The sequence below is a fragment of the Geotrypetes seraphini genome, chromosome 12, assembly GCF_902459505.1.
Source record: "Geotrypetes seraphini chromosome 12, aGeoSer1.1, whole genome shotgun sequence".
Taxonomy (NCBI): domain Eukaryota; kingdom Metazoa; phylum Chordata; class Amphibia; order Gymnophiona; family Dermophiidae; genus Geotrypetes; species Geotrypetes seraphini.
The window spans coordinates 117,206,760-117,232,575 of NC_047095.1; the positions used below are offsets into that span (position 1 = coordinate 117,206,760).

At 45.0% G+C, this 25,816-nt stretch overlaps 1 protein-coding gene across 4 annotated transcripts in view; it reads left to right on the forward strand.

Moving 5' to 3' along the window:
- The window catches only part of DDR1 (discoidin domain receptor tyrosine kinase 1), a 94,528-nt gene that overhangs the window by 35,133 nt on the left and 33,579 nt on the right, over nt 1-25,816 (forward strand). For 2 of the 4 annotated variants that reach the window (XM_033916621.1, XM_033916622.1), the window contains exon 1: nt 739-965. The exons of the other annotated variants lie outside the window; for them this stretch is intronic. The gene's annotated coding sequence lies outside the window, so the exon portion shown is untranslated. Of the gene's footprint in view, nt 1-738; nt 966-25,816 lie in introns of those variants that run through there. 4 annotated transcript variants of the gene reach the window in all.

Consider the following 25,816-nt stretch of genomic DNA (forward strand, 5'->3'; position numbering starts at 1 on the left):
GGGGGGTGTGGGGGTTGTAACCCCCCACATTTTACTGAAAACTTCACTTTTTCCCTGTTTTTAGGGAAAAAGTTAAGTTTACAGTAAAATGTGGAGGAGGGTTACAACCCCGCAAACCTCCCACAACGCCGGCACGATCTCTACTAAGTAAACTGGGGGGGGCTCCCCCCCAAAAACCCCCGTCGGAGCCCCTAAAAACTGAAATTTTATTCGGTGCGCGCCTCCGTCTTACGCTCAGTTGTCGGCGCGCGCCTTTGTCTTTCGCGGGGTTGTCTATGAACCATCTGTCCCTGTCTACCTTTTCTATGCCCTTCAGGATTTTGAAGATTTCTATCATGTCTCCTCTAAGTCTCCGCTTTTCCAGGGAGAATAGCCCCAGCTTTTTCAACCTGTCCGCATATGAGAAGTTTTCCATACCCTTTATCAGTTTAGTCTCTCTGGACTCCCTCATACTAGGGATCTAACACCAATATCCATAATATACAGTTTACAGGTTAAATTTGCCATAGGGTTGAGGTTTGGGGCTACAGGTGTCCCCTCTCAGCACAGCTCAGAGCAGATGGAAGTTCCACCCAGCAGTCTCTGGAGAGACAGCTGAAAGCCTGTGGGCAGACCAAGCAGGGAAAGGTGGAAGAGATAAGCGAGGGGGCGGGGCTATGGCCAGCCATTACCCAGGAGCCTCTTCCGCATCTCATTATGCAAATGAGAGAGTGTCTGGGCAGCTCAGTGCCAGAGCAGGTCTGTCTCAGCCTTGCACTCAGCTGTTCTCGCCTCTGATTCTTGCCGTGGTGCCTTTTCTCTGTTTGCGACTTGGGGGTGAGCTGCGACTGCACTTTGGCAAAGTTAAGAGGGGTGTTTTTTCCCCCCAAACTTTGGGAGCCGGTCCTGGATCTATTAACCCTACCCTGACTTAAAGACCATTCGGGATTACCTAGATCTTGTGGTTCTGTGGACTTTGTCTTTAGGTAAGTGTGTTCTCTCTTATGTTCTGCTTTTGTGGTTTTTCTCTTTTCGATTGTCTTGTTTGTGGCAACGCAGCTGATTGGGACATAAACTTTTGGCTGAGGCTTTTGCCCTTTCTCTCGCCCTCCCGCTGGGGATTGGGGCTCATTGTTCAGGGCTTTTTCTACGCCTCACCGGCTCCAAAGCAGGAGTTAGAAAGGGCAGCTGTGAAACCACACATTTGTCCTCTTTCACTGGGATTGCGGTTGTTGCTTAATAAATCCCAAATGCATTTATCTTAGCTAAAGAAAGTGCTTTTTAAATCGCCCCCTCTGCCAGTTCTTGTATCTCTGGGTATTTGCCCCTGCTGCCCTCCCCCCACTCCCAGGAGTTCCTGCAACCCTTTTTATTGCTTCTGTTTCCCCTGGCAGTTCCTATATCTAGGTCTTACTCCTGGGAGTTCTGTACAATATTTCTTGGTTATTGTCCCTTCTGCCCCCTCTCTTTTGCCAACGTGCTTTGGTTGTTGCCCCGGCTTGATTTCTATCTGCCCTCTCCCCTTTTTTCTCTGGCTAGAAGCTGAATGAGGTTGTGGTAGTAGAGTGTGAGTATTTGGAAGGCATTAGTGAGGTGTTGGAGTATGCGTACACAGTGGATTCTCAGCTAACCGGCACCCAGGGGGATTGATAGATGCCGGATAAATGTAGTTTCTGGTTGCTTGAGAGTTACTATTAAAAATAGGCCTATCTACCGGTAATACTATACCCCATACTAAGCCATACCATAAACTCTTCCAGACAAATTACCGGACTTGTGTGTGGAAGGCAAAGCGTGAGCATACCAAGTGTACACTTAAATTTCTGCCACTTAATTGATTTTATTTTCGTTTATAAATTAAATATTACATTATTTCTTTGATGTGTTTTTGCTGGTTGCTTGAGAGTTCTGGTTAATTGAGTTCCGGTTAACAGAGAGTCTACTGTATATTGAAAAGCTATTAAAGGGCATCGGAGTTTAAGGGCTTTAGGGAGAAGATAAGTTATCTTGGACACCCCCCCCCATGTAATTCACTTTCTCTCCTCCTGATGCTGTAGTTTAAGGGCAGGCGCCACTCAGAACGCGATAGCAGCTCGAAGCTGTGCAATTTCTGAGATTAAAAACATTTTAATTCTACCCAAGGCGTTGGAATAATTACAGGAAGCTCGAATCCTGGGACTTAAAGTAGGTTGTTTCAGCATGTCCTCTGCTCCGGGCAGGTAACTAGTTATGCTTTTGAAACCATAGGCCCCCAACTTTTCAAAACATCTGAGCGTGCTAAACATAACACAACCCAAATTAGTCCTCCCTGGATGCAGTGGAGAAGTTTTTCACGATACTGGCATGCTCAGCACCCACAGAGCTGGCATATGTGGCTGAAAACCCAACGCTCCTGCTCCAAAAATTGCTCCCCTCCCCCAAGGTGCTCTTTTGTAGATTGTTCTCACCGTTGCGTCCCTCCTGGTGACCGAATCTTGTCTCCATGCTCTGGCATGTTGGAAAATTTTTTAACCTTGAATTCTGTGTGGTACTGGCAGAACGGTAGGCCAGGGTGGTCAGATATATTCATTAATTTTTTTAACCAGCTGTTAACGTATTTTTTACAATGGCGGTGTCGGATGCCAGCAATGCTGGCTGACAGGCATAATGGAGTTGGCTTCGGAACACAGCTTGAGCTTTGTGCTCCAGTGCCACTCTGCAGTGACTGAGGGTCATCTGTGGCAAAGTCTGAGCTGGGGTTTCCAGGTTCAGTCACATTCCTACACAGGCACATTAGCTACAGAGAAGAACACATCCTGGGCTTTGCACTCCAGTGTCGCTCCACAGTAACTAAGTACAGTATTTGATAATGGGCATTCTCATCAACCCAAAGGTTCTCAAAACTGAATGACAGAACTTTTCTTAAAATGTGTTTCTTAACCTCTTCCTGCGGTGGTCTAGGAACAGCATGTTACAACGAGGCCTTCTGGTTTTCAGTGATTGTTTGTCAGATTCTTGCAGACTAAGGCGAGTGAGCTCCAAACTACTAGTTATATCAACTTCATGTGGCTGCTGGTGCAGTGGTATCCGTGATTGTTGCTACAGATCTTACAGCAGGGTTAAAAAAAAAAAGGCTTGGATAATTTCCTAAAAGAGAAGTCCACAGGTCATTATTGAGATAGCTTTGAAATATCCACTGCTTGTTCCTAGGATAAGCAACATAAAATCTATTTTACTATTTGGGATCTAGCTTGGGATCTACTTGGGATCTATTTGGGATCTACTTGGGATCCGGATCGGCCACTGTTGGAAACAGGATACTGGTTTTGATGGACCTGCGGTCTGTCCCAGTACGGTAACTCTTATGTTTTTATGGGAGCCAAGTATAGGACAATGAAGCCATTGTGACATCACTGATGAGGTTGGCTCTTAGGCATTGGTGGAATGAGGCGTTATGACATCACAATCTCAGCTCTGGAATGTTGCTACTCTTTGAGTTTCTACCAGGTACTTTGGACCTGGGTTGGCCACTATTGGAAACAGGATACTGGTCTTGATGGACCTTCACTCTGTCCCAGTATGGCAATTCTTATGTTCAAATTTTAAATCCTTGAAAACAAGAAATTCTGTACCACTCTGCTCCCTACACAGTCTCTCCCCCCAAAACTTATCCCTATAAATACTCAACCTCCCCTTTGTCTCCTCTGCATGCTCATCCTCAATTCCTAGCTTGTTTCCCCCCCCCCCCAAATGGAGGTGTTCACAGGGACATAATCTGATCCCCATCCCCTGCATCTTCTTCCTTCGTTCTCCATCATATTTGTACCATCCCCAGTTTTTTCTTTCTTTCCTATCTCTGTATCCAAACTGAATTTAAAGGACCTTGCAAATTCAAACAAAACCTATTCTTATTAACACTTTATGATAAATGGTCTTGCAGTTCCTCTGAGTTGACCCTAGAGGTGTGCAAAAAGACATAATCTGCCCCCCCCCCCCATCCCGATTTGATTTTTTTTTCCATCCCCCGCATAAATGGATCTTTTGTCAACAATATTACAGATTGATCCTAATCCCCGTGCACACCTCTACCCCCAAAACATTGCCATCTCCTTCCCCCAACTCATCTCACCTCACCTTAGCATTCTGCTCTTCCCTGCTCTTTCCCTCATCAATACACTCCTCTACCTCACCTCCATCCGTGTCCCGGGAATCTGTCCCTTCACCTCCCACCTATCGGGCTCCACTGGTGATTTTTGTCCAGGTCATGGACCTGGATCCCTTTTTCAATCTGCTCTTTTCATCACTAAACCTGAAAGGAAGGTGAAGGATGTCGCTGACCATCACTGGCCCTTAAGCAAAAAAAAACCCCACGGCTTTTCAAGCATGCATACTATTATTGGGAGCAAAAAGCCAAGGGACAAGTCAACAGGAAATGACAAGTGCGAAGATGGACCATAAGTTTGAAGATGATACACAATAGTTGAAACAAAAGTTTGTACAGTTCGCAGAGCATTCTGCACGCTGGCCGGCACTAAAAACCTCTTGTGCAATTTTGTAAAAGGGGGGGCCTAATTTTTTTTTAATTGGTGCAGTTGGCGGCGTCAATTAAACACCGCCATTAAAACCAATTTAAAAACAAAAAAAATAATGTTTGGATAGGGGCCTAACTTTGTAGGCGTCTTCACTGAGGTGTCTACCCAAAAAGTAGACGTGGTTTAGGAGTGGATTGCCTTAGGCCCAGAAAAACCTGTCCTATCACCTAAGTCGAGTTAGGCGCTGCTAGGTGTGATTCTACAAAAGGCGCCTTGCGGTTGATTTACAACCGTGCCGAGTGGTGCCGTGTATAGAATTGGGCTCAAATTGCAGAGTCTACGAATTGAAAGACTGTGTCAGAAACACCCAGAAGGAGCGCCAGTTCTAAAAGAGCCTTAGGAGTCGTATCAAAGGCAGCGAAAACCCTCTTGAAATAGCTTCGGATCGAAGGGCTACCACGGTGGCTCGCAAACTCTCCCGAGCCCCGGCACACTAAACTTGGGGCTGCGGCTGGAATGCATCTGGAAATGTGTGGATGTCGGCGTGATGACATCGCGTGCGTGCATGACATCATTACATTGACGTACGTGCAGGCGCGGGGGCACTCCAGGTGGGGTCCTGAGCTGCCAGTAAGGGGGGGGGGTACCTGGAAGAGGAAAGGTGCTAGCGAGGAGGAGAGGCACCGTGCATCTCGCCGCGAGAGGCATTTGATGTAGGCAGTCATCCGCTGCCTCTCCTCGATGATGTCTCATGGCACATTAGAAATCTCGCCTTGGCACACAGTTTGCGATACACTGGGCTACCACCTACTCTATTTGGAAGTGCCTTTTTGTATTTATTTATTGCTTGCTTAGTATTCTGCTTTTAGCTCACAAAGACTTGTAAGCCATTTATAATAATAAAAATGAAAGCAAAGGAGCAAAAGGCAAAGGAATGGACATTGTACTGCCTCTACTAGGCCTTGAATGAGCAGTGCCTAAAACCAGTCAAGACTAAGAAAAGCAGCTCACGCTTTAAAGAACCTGTCTTTAAAATGTTTGAGATAGGATGAATATTATAAACGGAACTAAAATACATTGGGATGAGTGTAATTAGAATTATCTAGGACAGGCGTCGGCAACCTGCGGCTGCTCTTGCATGTGGCTGCAGCCCTTTGAATCTCCCTCCCAACCCCACAATCCCCCCACCTCTTCTTCCAAGGTACCTGGTGGTCCAGCGGGGGACTTTGTGGCAGGAGCGTGGCTCTCTCACGCCTGCCTTCTAAAATAGCTGCCGTGGCCTCTTGCAGCTGCTTCTGAAATGTCTCATAGTACTGCGTGCTGCCGCGAGAGGTTGCGGCAGCCGTAAGGAGGCAGGAGAGGGCCGCACTCCTGCCACAAAGACCCCCGCTGGACCACCAGGTACCCTGATAGGCCCAGGGGGAGGGGAATCATTTGGCTGAAAGGGAGATTAAAGGGTCGAGGCCTGTAAAGGGGAGAGAACCTTGGCTATGGGTTGGGGGAAGGGGAGGGAAGGAAGGAGGGATGAGAGAGAGGTGCAGAGACATGGGAGGGGTTGGAGGAGAGAGAAGTTTCACCTTAGAAACATGATGGCAGATAAAGGCCAAATGGCCCATCCGCAGTAACCCTTATCTCTTTCTCGCTCTCTCTCAGAGATCCTATGGTCCTATCCCAGGCCCTCTTTGTAAACCTTGGATCAAAGATTTTGGATAAATTGGCTCTTTTTCTGCAAAAAGGTTGCCGGCCCTTGATCTAGGACAATGGTCTCAAACTCAAACCCTTTGTAGGGCAACATTTTGGATTTGTAGGTACTTGGAGGGCCTCAAAAAAAAAAAAAAAGCTAATGTCTTATTAAAGAAATGACAATTTTGCATGAGGTAAAACTCAATATAGCAGACATTGCTAAAGCTATTTAGGATGACTGAAAATATATAGATTACTTAGTTGTAATGGTTAACCTATTTAGGAAGGTGTAAATTAGAGAATGACACGGTGACAAAATTCACCACCGTTCCCGTCCCCGCGGATAACCACGGGAAACCATCTTCATGTCATTTAAGGAGAGAGGGAAGAATCAGAGTATAATTGGGCACAACCACTGACCCGCAAGCTTTGCTTTGAAGAATGCTGGTGTAGAAGGACCGAGGTTGAAATAGACACTAGAAAATGACATGGGATTATTTCCCGCGGTTATCCGCGGGGATGGGAACGGTGATGAATTTTGTCACCGTGTCATTCTCTAGTGTAAATATAGCATACTTAGAATGGTTAACTGTAATCTTGTGTATACATGCAATACATACATATATAATAGTGTAATAATACAAATGCAAACATGAAACCCTAGCCCAGCAGCTTGGAGGCCGACACCAAGCACAGTGGAATCCATCTGAATCTGTATTTAAAATCCATTACAGATGTCTTTGAAAACCGCTCTGAACTGACTCCCCAGTCATTGGTAGTGGTATAGACGTTTCCGATAAAAGATTACTGTCCCCCATTTCTCCATGTCTTGTGTCCCTGGGCCTGTCGGATTCCCAAACCCGCTCTGGGGAAATTCCAGATCTTCAGGCTATCCACATGAATATTCATGAGACTGATTTAAATACACTGCCTCCTCGGCATGCAAATTTATCTCTTGTGTATTCATTGTAGATAGCCCGAAAACCCAGCTGGCTGGAGTTTCCCCTGTTTGTCTTTTAACTCTTTTTGCCGTCACTGTTTGATTTTTCACACTTGCCCTTGTTTTTTAGATTTTAAGTTTATTTGAGTATACGGTTTCAGGACAATCTTATCTACATTTAGGTCTTTTTCAAGACTACCTGAAATAGCGATGCCACTGTAATATCCTGTTATCAGCTATGTTAGCCTTGTTTTAGCATTTTTCAAGACTTCCTTTGACCACGATTTATGAAATTTACCATGTCTTATATTTTTCATGTATACTAATGATTTCCTTATGTATACTAATTATGGTTCTGTAGTTTAGGTGTTTTTAATATATTTTGTTTTAAGTTTTTATATGATTTGTTTATCATATTCTGTATGTTTTATCACTTTAATAACTGTTGACATGAATTTATTCAGGTACTCAAGCATTTTTCCCTGTCTGTCCCGAAGGGCTCGCAATCTCTAATGTACCTGGGGTATTAAGTGACTTGCTTAGGATCACAAGGAGCAGCATGGGTTTGAACCCAGAACCCCAGGGTGCTGAGGCTGTAACTTTAACCACTGCACCACACTCTACCCCTTTGTTTATTTTAATTTGGTATGTCCCCCGAGGAAGGCAGTGTTCTGCCAAAATCAGAATCCTAGTTGGGACTTCCCATAAGAACTTTCAATAAAATCCCTTGTGTGACATCGGCTTTGCCTTTCTTTTGTTTTGCTTTTTGGGAGTTTCCCTAGGACAGAATGGGAATCACTGTGATAGAGCTATATAAACAGTGTTTCTTAACTCGGTCCTGGAATATCCCCCTGTCAGTCAGGTTTTCAGGATATCCACAATGAATATGCATGAAAAAAAATGTGCATATAACGGGGTCAATGTATGCAAATCAATTTCATGCGTATTCATTATGGATATCCTGAAAACCTGAGGAGCAAGGGGATACTCCAGGACCGACTTAGGCAGCGCTGTTATAAGAACATAAGAATTGCCCCTGTCGGGTCAGACCGGAGGTCCATCGTGCCCGGCAGTCCGCTCACGCGTCGGCCCCTCAGGTCCAGGACCTGATAGTGCTCATACCCTACAACTGTCATACGCTTTTCGCTTATGACCTGTAGAGTAACCTTCTATCTATACCCTATAATCCCCTTCGCTTCCAGGAAGTCATCCAGCCCCATTTTGAAACCCAGTATTGTACTCTGTCCTATTACCTCCTTTGGAAGCGTGTTCCAGGTGTCCACCACCCTCTGAGTGAAGAAAAACTTCCTTGCATTTGTTTTGAATCTGTCCCCTCTCAGTTTTTCTGGATGACCTCTTGTTTTTGTTGTCCCCGCTAGTCTGAAGAATCTGCCCCTCTCCACCTTCTCTATGCCTTTCATGATTTTATACGTCTGTATCATGTCTCCTCTCAGTCTCCGCTTTTCCAGGGTAAAGAGCCCCAGTTTGTCTAACCTTTCGGAATATGAGGACTTTCAGGTCAGCACCAGAGACCTTAATTTTGGTTAAGGGGTGGGGCACCGGTTGTAAACACACGCAGCTCACTGAGCTCCCCTGTGTAGGACAGTTGGTGATGAAATATGTCTCCCTTGGCTCCAGGACAAGCGGTGCATCCGGGTCTGCATTTGCTGAACTTTAACAGATGCCAGAGGGAGGCGGGGGAGAAGCTCGGGAAAGGAGTAGGGGGCAGTCAGGCTGTCTCGTCCAAGTGCTGCGGAAAGAAGGGTGTCTGTGTGTTTGATTGGACAGCTGTCCGAGGGTGGCAAACTGAAGGGCCAGCACGGGTGTCTGTCACTCTTCCTTCGGGATCTGTAGCAAAGCAGTAGTTCTATGTAGTTTAAGGCCCAGTTTCTGCCAACCTGTCCCTCTGCCAGGCCCCCTGTTATGTGCGAGACAGACTTTATAATGGCAGCATTCTAGAGATCTGAGTTCCAATCCCACCACCGCTACAGCTGTCATCTCTGGGTACCAACCTGAAATTGCAAAATTGTAAGCTTTACGGGCTAGGAAGCCCTGTATTCACTAGATATATATTGTTTTATTTTATTTATTTAAAATTATTTATAACCCGCCTAGCCTCAAATCTAAGCGAGGAACAAAAATCAGTAGGCCCTGTAAGCAGCCTCCTCCCAACACTGTGTTCGCCAGGAGAGTGGGTGAGTTTGAAAGGTGTCCAAGGGATATGGCGGGGGTGGGAGTGCGATCTGAGGTCTTTTTTTTTATATCCACGGAGGTGTGTTGGAGGCACGGATGTCACCGCCACGGCATTAAAAATACCCTGTAAATGACACGTGACCTTTTGGAGGGCCTTAGCGGGGGCTCGTAAGGATGTCATCTGAATCCCATGTAGTAGGCCCAGGAGAATGTTTTCATTTATTTTTAATTATCTCCGCAGAGGAGGCTCAGTTCTCACTGGATTTTCAGACAAAAGCCATAACACCTACATTTCAAAAGACGTTTAAAGTAGAGAATGACACGGTGACAAAATTTATCACTGTTCCCATCCCCGCGGATAACTGGGGGAAATAATCCCATGCCATTTTCTAGTGTCTATTTTAATCTCAATCCTTCTACCCCAGCATTCTTCAAAGCAAAGCTTGCGGGTCAGTGGTTGTGGCCATTCATACTCTGATTCTTATGGGAGCCAAGGATAATGAAGCCATTGTGACATCACTGATGTGATTGGCTCTTAGGCACTTTTGGAAAGAGGCATTATGACATCACAATATCTGCTCTGGATTCCAGAGACTGTAATTCTCTAGTGTCTATTTCAACCTCGGTCCTTCTACACCAGAATTCTTCAAAGCAAAGCTTGTGGGTCAGTGGCTGAGCCCATTCATACTCTGATTCTTATGTGAGCCAAGGATAATGAAGCCATTGTGACATCACTGATGTGATTGGCTCTTAGGCACTGGTGGAATGAGGCATTATGACATCACAATATCTGTTCTGGATACCAGAGACTGTCATTCTCTAGTGTCTGTTTCAACCTCGGTCCTTCTACACCAGCATTCTTCAAAGCAAAGCTTGCGGGTCAGTGGTTGTGGCCATTCATACTCTGATTCTTATGTGAGCCAAGGATAATGAAGCCATTGTGACATCACTGATGTGATTGGCTCTTAGGCACTGGTGGAATGAGGCATTATGACATCACAATATCTGCTCTGGATACCAGAGACTGTCATTCTCTAGTGTCTGTTTCAACCTCAGTCCTTCTACACCAGCATTCTTCAAAGCAAAGCTTGCGGGTCAGTGGTTGTGGCCATTCATACTCTGATTCTTCCCTCTCTCCTTAAAGAATGACATGAAGATGGTTTCCTGCGGTTATCCGCGGGGATGGGAACGGTGATGAATTTTGTCACCGTGTCATTCTCTAATTTAAAGTTAATGCTAATAACCTTTCCACTTTATTTACAAATTGAATTTGCTCCTTGATATGGCTCCAGATCCCCTTCAGTCATGGGCCTCCTTATTGCCTCAGTGTATAACTAAACTAAAACTTAGCTTTATGTACCTGGTCATCAACCAGCTCGACTCGGTTAACAACAATTAAAAACAATATTAAAACTGTAAGGAGATTAATTTTCAAAATGTTTAGCACATAAAAAAAGTTTTTAATGATGTGCGGAAGAATTGGAAAGGACTAGGGCATCTCAAAGTTAAAGGGAGTTCATTCCATAATTGAGAAAATTTTAAAGTCATACTGGGACAGACTGAAGGTCCATCAAGCCCACTATCCTGTTTCCGATAGTGGCCAACCCAAGTCACAAGTACCAGACAAGATCCCAAGGAGTAAAACTGATTTTATGCTGCTTATTTTAAGAATAAGCAGCGAATTATCCCAAGCCTGTCCACTAGATCCTCCCAAAAACTGAAACTATCATTCCCCTCTACAAAAGGTATATCCTGCGTAGGAAAACCAGGAACATCCCTCCCCTTTAGAACCACAGAACTCTGGAATAACCTCACATCCCCACTCAGAGTCCTCTCCAATCCTCCCTCCAATCCTTCCGCAAACACCTGAAAACTTGGCTCTTTTCAAAAATCTAACACCTCACGCTCTTTGGTTCTTTATCTTCCTAGCTCCTTTCCTATAACCCTTCATTGTAGCTCCTTTTCAACCTAACCCTGTAAACCGTGCCGAGCTCTATGCTTGTGGAGATGGCGCGGTATACAAACCTAAGGTTTAGTTTAGTTTAATTTTAGGAAATTATCCAGTGCATTTTTAAACTATGCTAAGCTAACTGCTTTTACCTAAGCTACAAGGGGGTGCTGAAAAGTTCTCAGCCCACTCAAGAAGGGAATGACATGGTGCTGTGAAACTTACAAGTTATTCCACATTTTCATCATGGCTCATCTTGTCTGAAGTTTTTATAACCTTTCCAAAAAATACTCTGATGTCTGGTCACTGAAATATTGCTCCGCTGCTGCAATCGCCTCCAAATCACTTAAAAAGACTTTGAATGGTCAACAATTTTCAAGGTATGGAAACAGAAAATAGTCAAATGGCGCAAGATCCGATGAGTAGGGTGGATGGCTTATGCACTGAAACCCCAAATGTGTCAAAACATCCATCGTTTTGCCAACTTTGTGAGCAGGTGCATTGTCTTGCAAAAAGAGAACTCCCTCTCCTTTTTTTTTTTTTTTCTTTCAATGCCTCCTTTAATCAGCACAGCAAGTTACAGTAGTATTCTGCATTAACTGTTTTGGCCCCTTGGAAGATAGTCAGACATTACACCTTCCTGATCCCAAAACACTGTGGCCATGACCTTTCCTGCTGATTTTTGGGTCTTGAATTTCCTTGGCCTTGGATAAACCTGAGTGCCGTCATTGCATGGAGTGTTGTTTTGTCTCAGAATCATAGTGGTGTAACAATATTTCATCAAGAGTAACTAGTCGTTCCAAAACGGCACCAGCTCGCTGAAAATGCTGCAAAATCAACTTGGGACGTGTCATTTCAAAATGTCGTTTCTTGTCCGCTTTCAAACATTTGGGCACCCACTTGGCTGACAGCTTCTGCATTACATTACATTACATTACGGATTTCTATTCCGCCTATACCTTGCAGTTCAAGGCGGATTACAAAAGATTTGACTGGACATTTCCAGAGATGATCACATTACAGAGGATTTTACTGGACATTTTCCAGTGAGGATACAAATTTTTTTTTTTTTTTTTCTTGGGGATCTTATGGGTTGGATAGAAAACTGACCGTGCCTAGCAGTGTGATATTAGCAAATGGAACACAGTTAGAGTAGGCAAGATTACAATCTTTTTATGGTCTGTTTATATGAAGGGTGATTAGGTGTGATACTTGGGGGAGGATTGTCTGGTGGTAGATGAGTTCAGTCGAGGTAGGTGAATTTTCTGGAGGTAGGTGAACTTAGCTGGAGGTAGGTGAAGTGGTTTAAGGTTTTTGGATGAATTTTTTAAAAAGCAGGGTTTTGATTTCTTTACGGAATATTTTGAAGTCGTCCGATGTTGTCAGCAGGTTGGAGATGGAATGGTTGAGTTTTGCTGCTTGTGTTGCCAGAAGGTTGTCAAACATTTTCTTGCGTTGTGTGCCTTTGAGTGGAGGGAAGGCAAAAGGATTTGGGGTTCTTCTTTGTCTTGTGGTGGAGATCTGGTTTAAGCGATTGTTTAGGTAGGATGGGGAAGAGCCTTGTATTGCTTTGAATAATAGGCAGAGGAATTTGAATTGAATTCGTGCTTGTATGGGTAGCCAGTGGGAGTCTAAGAAGGCGGTTGTTATGTGATCATATTTTCTAAGTGAGTAGATCAGTCTGAGGGCGGTGTTTTGTATGGTCTGGAGTTGCTTTATCATAATGGCTGGACAAGGAAGATATAGGGAGTTGCAATAGTCCAGCAGACCTAAGACTAGGGATTGTACGACTAGTCTGAATTGTGTTTGGTTGAAGAATTTTCTGATTTTGCGTAGGTTTCTCATGGTTAGGAAAGCTTTCTGGGTCGTCTTGTTGATTTGGGACTGCATTGTGCAACATCTGTCTATGGTGACTCCTAGTAGTTTTAGTTCGGGTTGTATTGGGTATTTGGTATTTTTGATTATCAGTTCTGTGATGGTAGGAGATTTGGCTTTTTCGAGCAGGAGGAATTTTGTTTTTTCTGAGTTTAGTTTTAGTTTATGATCCATCATCCATTTTTCTACTGTATCTAGGGTTGTTTCCAGCTTTGCGGTGGTGGTGGGCTCTGAAGGGTCGAAGGGGAGGAGTATGGTGATGTCGTCTGCGTAGCTAAAGGATGTGACATTTAGGTTATCTAAGGTGGCTCCTAGGGAGGAGATAAAGAGGTTGAAGAGTGTAGGTGAGAGAGGTGATCCTTGTGGAACTCCGCAGGGATTTGCCCATGGCTCTGATTTGATATCATTGTATTTTACCCTATAGGTTCTTGATTTGAGGAACCCTTGAAACCAGTTGTAAACTTTGCCAGAGATCCCTATGGCGTCGAGTATCTGTAGTAATATGGTGTGGTCAACTAGGTCAAATGCAGCAGAGAGGTCAAGTTGTATTAGTATCATCTTTTTTCCTTTACTGATGTGTTGCCGGGCTGTATCTAGAAGAGAGATGCATGCCCAACTGCTCGTGGATTATACGCTCAACACGTTCCCTGGCTACCTGTGGTTTCTCAGCAATTGTTTTAGCCAGTATTCACCGATCTGCCAAAATCAGATCATGGACATGGTCAACAATTTCAGGAGTCATCACCGTTTGAGGCCTCCCAGATCTTGCTGCATATTTGGTCTCGAATTCTCCATGTTGAAAGTTTGCGCACCACTTCTTCACCGTGGAGTATGATGGACATTTGTCACTCAAGATTTGCATCATACATTCATGGATTTCCTTTGGTGTTTTCCTCTGCAGGAGTAGGAACTTCGTGACGGCTCAGAGTCCCACCCTTGAAAATTCCACACTTTTTGTTGACATGGTTCAATCGAAGAGCTGCAAATTGGCACGTTGCAAAATAAAATAACACACTTTTCAGCTACAGTGGCAAAATGAACGCTCAGAATTTAGAAAGTTGGTTGGGCTGAGAACCTTTCAGCACCCTCTTGTCTTCTTAGGTGCCATCAACTCAGGAGCATAGTAAGAGGGAGGGGCGGGGGGCAGTTCACCCCAGGCTCCTCTCTGCTCCCCCCTTCCCTTCTCTCATACCTCTTTAATGTTCACGGCATGAGCAGCAACCTCAAGCTACTGCTCATGCCACCATCGGCTCTTCCTCTGACATCACTTCCTGGACCTGGGTTTAGGAAGTGAGATCAGAGGAAGAACTGACATAAATAAATGAACTAAAGCCATAAAATAACCATGCAAAGCTGAGTACAAAAACAGCACAGAGACCATAATCATAATCGGAAAACAAATAGTAATACAAATCGCAATTTGCCCCTTTTAAATATCTCCGCCTTGGCAATTGAATGGAAACCATAAATTGCATTATTGTACGTTAAACTAGAGCCAGAAATGGGTTATTAGTACACTTTGCAGTAATATGAATTGTAAGTAGGCCAACTGAATAGTGCATAGATAAATAGGATTGAAATGAGCAAGTTGATCCCTCAAATAATACAATTGCATGGAATGTCGGCAAATTTACTATGATTTTGCCTGTCCTGCCCCTTCAAACGTGGACTTCCTGTTTCTGAGAGCCAGGAGTGGCAGAGCCATTAGAAATGCAAACAGTGGCTCTGCATCTTTAAGCTGCTTTTCTTTCTCTGGAAAGGGGATTGGTTGATGAGAGGGAGGGGAAGAGAGCTGCTGGAGCAGGGGGTGAAAGAATCATTTACTTTGGGAGGGGTTGTTTAAAGGGCACCCGTTCACAAAAGTTTGCCTGGAACCGCATAAATGGTTAATGCGACCCTGGGGGTATGGAAGTCACCACATTCCTGTCCCCTCCGGTATCTCCCTGGATATTCAAGCCCTTCCCTCCCAGTGCCACATCTATGCCCATGTCCTGTTCCCCAACCCCATCTCATGGGCTCCACTTTAGGAGCAATGAATGAGATGGTCAAATTTGCAGATGACCCAAAAAAGTAGTCAAAGTAGTCAAAACGCAGGCAGGATGTGGAGAAATGCAGCAGGGCCTTGTGGGAATGGGGGACTGAAAGTCAAAATGGCAGATGAACTGGAAAAGTGGACAGGTGCAAAGTGATGCACAGAGGGTAGAAGAATTCTGAAGGGAGTAGGCCCCATCCTCTCCCTTGAAACGCTGCATTGTTGTCCAAGAACTTGTGACGGAGGTTCAGGAGGCCGAGACCGCACTTGTGGCTTTTACACAAGCATGCCAAGACGGAGACGTTCCCTTCCCCCCATGCTGCTGAAAACAACAGAGAACTCTTTCCGCACTTTCTGAGCTCCCACCAGAACCCCCCCCCCCCCTGTCTATGCCAGCTGCAGGGCTTTCTCTCTCTGTACCCTTCTGTCACCCATTCTTATCATTCCCAGCACATTTTTTGCATTCCTCAGTGTATTCTCCTAGAGATTCTTGTGTCTGTGTGGGAGACAAGGCCTACACACAAAAATTGAGCCTGGAGAGCGAAAACTCCTTGTCTCATGGTGGCAGGATGATATACTGGTGGGACTTTGAGTGAGACGTGAGGAGTTGAGGGATGAGTTGGGGGTTTAAAAAACATAATTTATATTCCGCATATCCTACAATTGTATTGCGGATTACAAATTATTCAGGTACTCAAAGCATTTTTCCATAACTGTCCCAGTGGGCTCCCACTCTATCTAATGTACCTGGGGCAATGGGGATTAAGTGACTTACTCAGGGTCACAAGGAACAGTGCAGGATTTGAACCCACAACCTCAGGGTGTCGAGCTTTAGCTCTATTCACCACCGCCAGAGCCCATGAACTGTGTCGGAAATCTTTTTCAGGCAACTCCATGTAATCTACAGTGCTTTCAGTTTTGATGCTCTAAGAAAATACAGAGACGTGCAAATGAAGGGGGGAGGGACAGGAAAATCAGGATCAATCCTTTGACCGCCACACCTGACTGGCTATGGACCTGATTGTCCATCACAGTCAGATTTTTAGATTGATTGAAGACCTGCTCCATCCAGACATCTGGATTTCCCCAGACAGCTTTTCAAAACCTGGTACTTTGTCCGGGTTTTGAAAAGCCTCCTCTCAATCGCGTCGGGCAGGAGGCAATCTGCATATGTGCGGGTGCCAGGCCAGATTGCCTCCTGCCCGACCAAAGCAGGCAGCGGGGGCGGAGCTAGGGTGGGACTTGGGCGGGCCTGGGGGCGGGTCTAGGGTGTCCAGATTTTACAATTGTAAAATCTGGCAACCCTACTCTTGAGGGTCAATTTTTTTTTTTTTTTTAGCTACAGGTACCCTGGGGTACTCCAGCCGATGCTGCTTTCTGATTCCCTGAGATGTTATCAGAGAAGACTGTTGCGCACAAGTTCCGAAAATCTCAGCATATCTTGAAAACATAGGGTACCATTTTTTGGGCTGCAAAAATCCAGATACATGGTCCCTCCCACTTCAGCCTCCGGCCCTGCCCTATTCTGCCTTGGCCCTGCCCTGGCCCCTCCCAGTTCAGCCTCCGGCCCTGCCCTGTCCTATTCCGCCCCTCCCAGTTCAGCCTCCAGCCCTGCCCTGGCCTCTCCCAGTTCAGCCTCCAGCCTTGTGACCACAAACCTCCTCTCTTCTTCCCTGACAAGCTCTGGCTGCATCTGGAGGGCCTGGAGCATACTGACTCGTATGGCCTTACTACTGTAGCAATACTGGGAAGATCTTCAGGAAACGCCCCTCTGCCCCCCATGACGCCAGCCTCCATGCCCCCCTGCCTAGCTGCTTCCAGAGCCCAGAAAAGGTGTTTGCGTTGCGCCCCTAGCTGAGGGAGGGAGGGGAGTGTCTCCGTCCCTATCTAAAGGATCACACGACCTTTGGTTTAAATATAGTTCATGCTGTCATCATCTTCTTTTCTTGGCAGACGCCTGGATCCACTGAGATGGCTACACGGTACGGCTGATGTACACACAGGGTTTGCCGGCTTGTTCTGGTCCAGGCCTCTGGTTTATTTTATTGGGGGACGGGTTAAGGAGCAGTGATATCCACAAAAAAGGTGGTAAGGGGGGATCAAAAGTGGAAACACTCTAAAAATGCACCAATAACCCCCACCGTTCAGCATCCTGGAAATGTCCAGCTATCTTCCAATTGTAACTTCCTGGAAATGCCCAATTATCTCCCAATGTAATCCGCTTAGAACCGCAAGGTACAAGCGGAATAGAAATCTGTAATGTAATGTAATATAAAGTTGCAAATAAGAGAGGAAAAGGATCTCGGAAACCTGCTTGGTGATCAGGAATAAACCTCAGCCAAGTCTGACATGGTTCCACGTTTCATTCATTGATCTTGAGAAACCTCTCGCTCTTGTTTTTAATTAAAAATCATTTAATAATCCTTTTTATTAAATCTTTATTTTTAATTAAAAATCATTTAATAATCCTTTTTATTAAATCTTTTTTTTTAATTAAAAATCATTTAATAATCCTTTTTATTAAATCTTTTTTTTTTTTATTAAAAATCATTTAATAATCCTTTTTATTAAATCTTTTATATTGCACTTATCTTAACGGATGCAGGCAGCCAAGGCCCGATGGGATCCGTTTCACCAGAAATAGCGGCTTTCTCAAAGGCTGCTACCAATTTTCTTAGCCACGGCGCTAAATCATTTAATAATCCTTTTTATTAAATCTTTTTTTTTAAATTAAAAATCATTTAATAATCCTTTTTATTAAATCTTTTTTTTTTTTATTAAAAATCATTTAATAATCCTTTTTATTAAATATTTTATATTGCACTTATCTAAACGGATGCAGGCAGCCAAGGCCCGATGGGATCCGTTTCACCAGAAATAGCGGCTTTTTCAAAGGCTGCTACCAATTTTCTTAGCCACGGCGCTAAATCATTTAATAATCCTTTTTATTAAATCTTTTTTTTTTAAATTAAAAATCATTTAATAATCCTTTTTATTAAATCTTTTTTTTTTATTATTATATAATATTTTCTTTATTGAGCAAAACAGCCACAAACAAAACAATTATCTTAACGGATGCAGGTAGCCAAGGCCCGACGGGATCCGTTTCACCAGAAATAGCGGCTTTTTCAAAGGCTGCTACCAATTTTCTTAGCCGCGGCGCTCCTTCCTTAGGGCTGTGGGCTAAACTTAGCTGAGGTTTATTCCTAGGGATGCCAGGCGTCTGGATTTCCTTAAACATGTCCTCCTTTTGAGGACATGTTCAGAAGTCTGGATGGCTTTTCAAAACCCGGCACTTAGTCCGAGTTTTTTCTAAGCTTGGAGCAAATCACTGTTGGGCACGAGGGCGCGTGCAGATGCTACGCAAAGTCACTTGCAAGTCATCGCTTTGCATCCTCGCATGCGTGGATTTCCTCCTGCCCAACGAGAGCAGGCAGTGTGTGTGTAGGGGTGGACGGGTGCTATGGTGGGATTGGGGATGTAATGGGGTGGGGATGGGTGGAACTGGGCGAATCTAGGGGTCTGGATTTTCCAAAGGAAAATCTGGTAACCCTATTTATTCCTGATCACCAAGCAGGTTTCTGAGAACCTTTATCTGTCTCGTTTGCACTTTAAATGTTGAATGATGGTATTATTTGTGCATTTAAGGAGCATTGGCCCAGTGATTAAGGCAAGGGGAGTGTCCTATTGCAGCCGGTGCTTACTTGGTATGTGAGCTCATGAGGGCAGGGACTGATTCGCCATTCTTGCGTTGGAAAATCCAGGCTACAAATCCACAAAATTATTATTATGAGGGGCAAGGAACTCTAGTGACCCAATTCTGCTGCTGTTTGTCAGTGTTGTAGGGAAGCCGGGCAGAGCTGCCAGCGAGCGAGGGGAGAGATAGATGGAAGATTGAGGGTGGGGGGGGGGGGGGAGAACAATGAGCTCTACATGCTTATCAAGCACTCTACTCTGTAGGAGTGAATGCCAGTGGCAACCTGTGGTGCAAATTCTCCACAGGGGGGCATGCTGCCCCCTGCTGGCTATTTGTAGAAAGAGGAGATCTCCCCTCTTGGAAGAGTGAGGTGCCTGGGGGGACAAGGGTAGAGAATGACACGGGAACTCATTTTTCCGTCCTGTCCCCACGAGTTCTTTTCCTGTTCCTGCCCCATTCCTGCAAGCTCTGTCCTCATCTGCACAAGCCTCAAAACACTTTAAAATCATACGTGTTCGAGGCTTAGGTGCTTAAGGCAGGGCTTACAGGAATGGGGCAGGGACAGCGACAAAACCTGCGAGGACGTGGAAATTGAGTTCCTGCGGGGATGGGGTGTCATTCTCTACACTATACCACTCTAGAAATCAAAATGTAGTAAAAGTGAGCCAAGTATAGGACAATCAAGCCATAGTGACATCACTGATGAGGGTGGCTCTTAGCCATTGGTGGAATGAGGCATTATGATGTCACAATACCAGTTCTATCAGAGGCTGAAACTTTTCACACTATTTATTCAATTTTCTATACTTTTCTCACAAGTAGGGACGCAATTTTCCTCATCCCTGCAGGAACTCATTTTCCCGTCCCTTCCCCATTCCTGCAAGCTCCGGCCTCCTCTGCCCAAGCCTCAAACACTTTAAAATCATAAGTGTCTAAGGCTTGTGCAGTTAAGGCAGAGTTTAAAGGAATGGGGCAGGGACAGGGACAAACCTTAGAAACATAGAAAGATGACGGCAGAAAAGGGCCACAGCCCACTCTATTGACCCACCCCATTAAGTCTGAATGCTAATGACCTAGTTCCTTAACTCGACCCTCGTAGGGATCCCACGTGGATGTCCCATTTATTCTTAAAGTCAAGCACGCTGGTGGCCTCGATCACCTGCACCGGAAGTCTGTTCCAGTGATCTACCACCCTTTCCGTGAAGAAATACTTCCTGGTGTCACCACTAAATTTTCCTCCTCTGAGTTTGAGCGGGTGCCCCCTTGTGACCGAGGGTCCCTTGGGAAAGAATATATCGTTTTCCACCTCGACACGACCCGTGACGTACTTAAATGTCTCAATCATGTCACCCCTTTCCCTGCGCTCCTCTAGGGTATAGAGCTGCAGTTTGCCCAGTCTTTCTTCGTATGAGAGACCCTTGAGCCCCGAGACCATCCTAGTGGCCATCCTCTGGACCGACTCAGCTCGAAGCACATCTTTCCGGTAATGTGGCCTCCAGAATTGCACACAGTATTCCAGATGGGGGTCTCACCATGGTTCTATAGAGTGGCATAATGACTTTCTATAGAACCATGGTGAGACCCCATCTGGAATACTGTGTGCAATTCTGGAGGCCACATTACCGGAAAGATGTGCTTCGAGCTGAGTCGGTCCAGAGGATGGCCACTAGGATGGTCTCGGGGCTCAAGGGTCTCTTGTGTGGACTTGTGTGGACGGGATGGGAAAATTGAATTCCTGCAGGGACAGAGACAAATTTATCCCCGAGTCATTCTCGAGACCAGGGTGACTGGTTCATTCAGGCTGTGCTTGTTCTCCCATCCCGTTATTTCTGCTCGCTTTAGAAAATTTGGAAAGAAATACATTCTAAAAGTAACGGGGTGGGGATAAACCCAATCCGTCTTGGCTGGTTCCCAAGGGCCCGTCCATGGCTTACCACTTCCCTGAGGGGCAGAGAGGGGGGGGCCCAGCGCGTGCTCAAGTTCTCCAAGGAATCTCGCAGAGCGATGAGACGGAAAGGGGGGATCAAATTAGCCACAGACAGGCAGGCTGCAGGCTCGTTAAAAATATAAAACCTTCTTGGCTTGTAACCTGTCAAGGGCAAAGGGAGAGAGAGACAGTTTGGTTTGGGAATGATACACCAGTTACCCTGTATCACTTTATGCTAAGAATAAAACTCCCATTCCCCTGGCTGAAAATTGTATTTTTTTTTTCCCTCCCCTAGGGGATTTTTAGAATCTGATAAAGTGTAGTTACTTACCTGTAACGTAGGTTCTCCGTGGACAGCAGGATAGTCAGCCACATATGGTTGTGTGGCTGACTCATCCTGCTTGTCCTAGGAGAAAGTGTAGTTACTTACCTGTAACGTAGGTTCTCCGTGGACAGCAGGATAGTCAGCCACATATGGTTGTGTGGCTGACTCATCCTGCTTGTCCTAGGAGAAAGTGTAGTTACTTACCTGTAACGTAGGTTCTCCGTGGACAGCAGGATAGTCAGCCACATATGGTTGTGTGGCTGACTCATCCTGCTTGTCCTAGGAGAAAGTGTAGTTACTTACCTGTAACGTAGGTTCTCCGTGGACAGCAGGATAGTCAGCCACACAACCATATGTGGCTGACTCATCCTGCTTGTCCTAGGAGAACTGTCATTTGAGTCATTCTTTTCCTATACAGTAATTCCTACTGCTTCCTTTCCCTCGGAAGCCAGTTCCTCACTGCAGGAAACATTAGTCAGTAGAATAAGACTTTCTCCTCGTTGCACTCCCCCTGTACAGTGTCAGTCTGTGATTTCTCAGGGGCCAGCAAGCTTTCAAAACCATTCCTCCGCTATTTGATCTGTGCAATTCCTGCCTCTTGAGTGTGTGCATTTCCCCTACCGTGAGTCAGACAGCTCCAGTCAGGAGAGAAAACCGCATTAGCCATTGAAGAAGGAAGAGGGGGTGGGAGGTGGGGGGGGCCTCAGGTGTCGGTGTATCCTGTTTAACCAGAATTAACATTTCGAATCTTTTCCAGATAAGCCCCGCCAAAAAGTTAACCCACGCCACCCAAAAAAGATTATAAAAAAGAGGCGCGATCTGTATAAAGTAAAGTGGGGGGGGTTCCCCCCACGCCCCCCCCCCCCCCCGTCGGAGCCCTTAAAAAAATGGCCGACAGTTTATCCTATTTTTTTATAATGTTAAGTTTCATATCCTCTTTTTTATAATCTTTTTTGGGTGCTCCGACGGGGGTGTATGGGGGGGAACCCCCCCACTTTACTTTATACACAACACTTCAAGCTCCTTTGAAGCTCGAATCAACTTCCCGTCAAAATTGTTCCAACCTTAAAACTATTAGGAGCTACCTTTGACAATAAATTTTCTTATCATCATCACATTAGTACAGTCGATCAGAAATGTTTCTATCGACTAAGAATGATATGTTCTCTCGCTAAGTTACTCGAACTGGCCTCCTTAAACACACTAATCCATTCTTTGGTAATTTCCTGCATAGACTACTGCAATGCCCTGTATAAGGGCATCACAAAAAAGGAAATTAGACGGCTCCAGATCGTGCAAAATACAGCCATTAAGATCATTTGTGATGCAAAAAAAACACGATCACATTTCACCCCTTTTGTTCAGCGCACATTGGTTACCAGTTGAACGTAGAATTAGCTATAAAATTTTACTCTTAACACTCACAACAAAATTAAATAATCAACCGGATTTCATCAACAGACTTCTAATTCCCCATAGTGAAAGGTCACTTGGACACACAAAGTCAGAGGCGTGAATAAAGTACAAGAGATTTATTACGGTATACCGGACTCTAGTGCAGTTAATAGCCTGCCTACTAGAGTGTCAGAAACAGGAAATACACGGACTTTTATGCCCTTTTCGCAAACTAATATATGCAAAAACTACAATTTTCATTTGTTACTTCTATAACTTTTCTACAATTATTATTGGTCCTAAGTTCACACTAGCAGGTCACTTATCTAACTCTTACAGTTCTAAATGTTAAATGTACAGAAGGGCAGGGTACATCATGGCTCAAACTCTTATCTATTTAGCTTACAATGTGGTAAGGCAGGGACATACATTTCAGGCAGATGAAGTCAATAGATTGTACACTTTCTTCAGCTATGTAGGCCAGAGCAATATTTTAAACAACAGTTAACCATTTCATGACCCTACAATAGCACATCAAAATTTCTCCGTTCAACTTCTCAGAATCTCTTTAAAATCGATTAATACGCTGCGTTACAGTAACTTTGCGGTTACCGCCCCTATCCTATGGAATTCGCTGCCTAACCACTTGCACTGTGAATCTGATTCAAAACAATTTAAAGCAAAACTAAAACCATTCTTGTTCCAACACGCTTTTGGATAACAACTGTCCTCTTAAGGGCAAAATTTAAAATAACTGCTTTTTTTACCCTAACCTATTGTCTTTCCCTTTTATGTTGCTCCTTTTCTATAACAATTGTAGTTCTTCCCCACTACCCTAATGTTTGAAGTTGTTCCATACGTTACATCAAAACCCTCTGTTATGTTTGGCCGTTATCTAGTATCCCTTGTTTTTATGTGCTTTTATGTAATTTTATATTGTAAACCGCTTAGAAATCTGAATAAGCAGTCTAAAATTTTTTTTTAATAAACTTGAAACTTGAATTTCAGGCCATCCTTTCACTAAAATCTTCCTTTCAGTCTGTAGGAGGCTGTTGGGTTGTGGGATCTGGCAGGATTGTCCCTTTTACGTCGGGAGAGACTGCAAGTCTTGATGGAGGTGATGTTCCCCTCTTTCCTGGGGTTTGAATTCCTCCATAGTCTCAGCTTGTGGCCTTGATGGATCTGGGCTTTCAGCATGGGAGTGTGGAGGAATGGTCCAATGATTAGAGCAGAAGGCAGAGAATCGGGGAGGCGGAGCGCCTTGTGGCCATGAGGAAACCATGTGGGCCACGTTACTTCAGGATTTTAAAAGCCCTCTGGACTACTACTATTTGTCGCTTATATAATGCTGAAAGGCTCATGCAGTGCTGTTCATCTTGACATTTAATAAATGGTCCCTGCTCAGAAGAGCTTACAATCTAATTTGGACAGAATGAGGAAATAGCTACTGTCCCTGAATTGTAACTCGCCTGGAGTTTGGGTTTGGCAAGGTACGTAATTCTATCTAAGCTCCACATAAGCACATAAGCAATGCCTCTGCCGGGTCAGACCTGAGGTCCATCGTGCCCAGCAGTCCGCTCACGCGGCGGCCCAACAGGTCCAGAACCTGCGTAATAATCCTCTATCTATACCCCTCTATCCCCTTTTCCAACAGGAAATTGTCCAATCCTTTCTTAAACCCCAGTACCGTACTCTGCCCTATTACATCTTCTGGAAGCGCATTCCAGGTGTCCACCACCCGCTGAGTAAAGAAAAACTTCCTAGCATTTGTTTTGAGGCAGGATTGGCAGAGCTGAGGATTTCAGGTGACGGCGTTAAAAACGTGTTCCATAAGAATTACAGGAAGTTGAATAAACTTAAAAAATAATAACAGAATGTTAGGTGATGATCTTGAAGGACTTTTGGAAATATTTCTCTACATGCGGACACAGATTTGGTGCAGGAAGTGGTACCGGATCTTTGAAGCTTGGGAATGGTCCCAGTCCCATTTGGGTTTGGATATTTCTTCCAGGGTCATTCTGGTGCCTGTTGCCTCATTGGAACTACATTTCCCATAGTACACTCTTGTAGGGGAGGAAGTGACATCCAAAACCAAGTCTGGATCTGAGATCAGCCTCTCTTCATGCAGTAGGATGAAATTGAGATTTGAATTAGCCTGTTGCAGTTCACCTGGAATAAGGTGGCAACACTATCTTACATATTCTTACATACTCGAGTGATATGAACAATCCTTGGAATTGGAGAGAGGAGAACAAGGAAGAATCTGGCAGGGTTGGTGTGTCCCACTGCTCAAACCAGGCACAGATCCCAGCACAACTCCCACATGCACCATTAAGTGTAGTCGCTTACCTGTGGACAGCAGGATAAGTCGGCCAATTGGAGCTGTCGGGGGACATCGCCCATTTGTGGCTGACTCATCCTGCTTGTCCTAGGAGAAATTAATGCTTTACTAAGTGGTGCCTCCTGCTGGTGACCCAGGAAAGGGCAGACAAAAGAGGAGAAGCCAATTCTGCACTGCTCAATCTTCCTACAATCTTCCAATAGGTTGGGCTTCCTGAAACTGGTAAAGCCACTGCCCAGCTCAGTTCTGCTTGGTCACTGTCTGCCTCTTCCCTCCCCCCCCCCCAGGATAGATATCAGGCAAAGAGATTCTAGGGAAGCCAGGAATGGGGTCTGGTGAGAATGCAAGAACAGCTTTGGGTGGGGAGAGACGAGAATATGGGGTGAGCGGGGAAGAATGGGGCAAGAAACGTCCAGGGGTGAAGGGGATGCTGGGAGACCTTTCTGGTAACTGGGAGGATAAGGGGTTAGGAGGGAAGATATGGGAACAGCTTTCTGAAGCTGGGATGGGAGCAAATGAGGGAGGGGGAAGATATGACCCAGATGGGAGCTAAGAGATGAGAGAGAAGGGAAAGGCATAAGAGGAGTAAAGAGAACTGGGGGGGGGGGATGACAGAGGAGGAGAGTGGGAATTTAAGTAGAGAGGGTGCATAGGAAGGGGCTGGAGAAGAAATCGGAAAGAAAGATAAGAGAGGGTGGACTGGCTGAGAAACCTAAACACCTACACTCAAAAAGATTGAAAATAAGTAAGGAAGAGAATGTGTTGCATCTTCCCTGAAGAAAAAAGAACTCAAACAGAAAACAAGGCCGAAAGAGAGTTAACGTAACAGGAACAGAGAAGAGAATGAGGAGGAAAGACTGAGCCAAAAAACAAAACCTGAGAAACCAGAAGCTGGAAAGTATTTCATTACCTGAGAGAGAATATTAACACCTCGAGGCCCAGTTCAAAGCCTCTGACTTGAGGGAAGATT